The following is a 2,041-nucleotide window of genomic DNA, read 5'->3' as shown; positions in this document are numbered from 1 at the left end:
AGCAGTTCCCAGTATGCTCTCTCTCCAAGTGTGCGTGTGTGCGTGGGTTTGTATGTGAGGGTGGCGGTATACTTGCAACAAAGTCCAAACAAGTGAAATGGTCTAATAGACATTTCTTTTTACTCACTGTAGCCTTATATTATTGGTTTATTTACACCATTAATAGGGAATTAATGGTGACAAATACTCAAACAACAAAGTCGAGAATAAGAAGATTAGGAAACTAAATAAAAAGGTGCAAATATTCACTAACAAACTTAACGAGGAAGGATTTAATTAAAATTAATCCACACAATTTTTTCCATATGAAGTATACCACAGACCTGAATGTTGGTGTGACTGTACTGTGTGTATGAGAGAGAAACAAAGAGACACCTTTTTTTAAAACTGTGTATCATCCAACACACAGTGAACCGGAAGTCAACAACAAGGCTTGTTGCCGAAGTTGTTAAGTGTTGGTCACAGAGTTCCTTTCTCTTTTTTTTTCGTTCAGTGAATGTCTTTTTTTTTTTTTTTTTCTTTATTTGTGTGTGTTTGTTTTTTGGAAGAAAAAAAAAATCTCACCCACCATGAATGTTTAAAAAAATTGTCAGGAATGTGAAATGTCTGACATTATTTAAGAGTTTATCACTGGAGCGAAAGGAAAGCGTCCTTTTTCGCTGATTATCTACCTCGGTTTACCTGCAGGTAAACCTCCACTGTATATTTAATAACTACTTATACCTACGTTATGTGATTGTATGCTTCAGTTACATAACATTTGATACTTCCTGATGACTTTTTTTCCTGATTGTCATCCCACTATTGTCTTTTTCTCTTACTTTGTTCTGATTTATTGGATGGTAAGGGCGCTGCAGCTCTCACATTAAGCTCTGCAGGTCTCCTCTCGCTCCACCTGTCTTTGCGTGGACTGAAGAATGTAAAACACACATACAATTACTTATTTATGTCCTCAGGTGTTGCTGAGGTAATGAGCCAGTATTATTAAGATTTTTTGTCTTTTTTCTCCATTATTGAGTAATGATATGAAAGAAAATAATGAATGTCTGCCTTTTTTTGTATGTGCAGCCGCCCTTGCTATTCCTGTTTTATACTACCTCGTTTAAGAATTTATTTTATTGTCTACTCGTTTTCCTAAACTCAGGGAACAAGGTTTAGTACATTTGAAAAGTCATGTAGTGTTACATGGTGAACTGACAGGGTATCTTCTCAGTACTAAACCGTTGTAGTGTGTAACTGCCTAAATAGTTATGCGATGAATGTATCTCTGATATCGTGTGCCAGTACCTCAGATGTGTGTGCTGCCCTCCCTACAGATGGAAATCCTCCTCTGTAGTTTCTCCTCAGGTCCTTGAATGTCTGTTTTGTCTGTCAACCTTTTCCTTTTTATGTGTGTTAGAGAAAGATTCACACCAGAAGTGCTTGCAGCGGTACCGAAAGCTTTATAATTGGCCTTAATGTGGAAAGCATGTCTCTAAAGCAGAAACCAAAGCCTAGGGAGAAGCTCCACATGAGGATACAACACATGAAGAATGATTGTAGTAAAAGCAATGAAAGTGAAGAATTGAATGAACACCATAAAACCTCAAGAAAATCTATATTTTTGTTAGAAGATATGCACTACTGAGTACGCATAGTAGTTCTTTTTTTTTCCAGGTAGTTTTTTTCCCTTTGCTTTACTGTAGAGTAGATAAAGATTAGCACTTGTCTGCCAAGTAGTTTTGTATTATCGGCCAATGCGCAGCGGTGACTTTGACGCTATTACTTGTTGTTTGCTACCTGAGTTTATTTTAGTCTCTCAACTAATCTCTGGCAGAAGGTTACTGAGGAATGTGAAATAATCGAACACATTAGACCAAAGATGAAACGCGGCCTTGGAGATCAAGTTGAGGCGCTGCTAATCACACAGACAAAGCCTTGCACATTAGTGGCCTTGACCCGTGACAACACGAGCGTAGAGAGTTGCGGGTTAAAACTCCGACAAAGTGCCTGCAGGATTCACAGGCACTCGGAGAAGATGGAGTGACGATTAATAATCAGT

The sequence above is a fragment of the Scomber japonicus genome, chromosome 1, assembly GCF_027409825.1.
Source record: "Scomber japonicus isolate fScoJap1 chromosome 1, fScoJap1.pri, whole genome shotgun sequence".
In the NCBI taxonomy this organism is placed as follows: domain Eukaryota; kingdom Metazoa; phylum Chordata; class Actinopteri; order Scombriformes; family Scombridae; genus Scomber; species Scomber japonicus.
Note: the sequence above shows the minus strand (reverse complement) of the source record.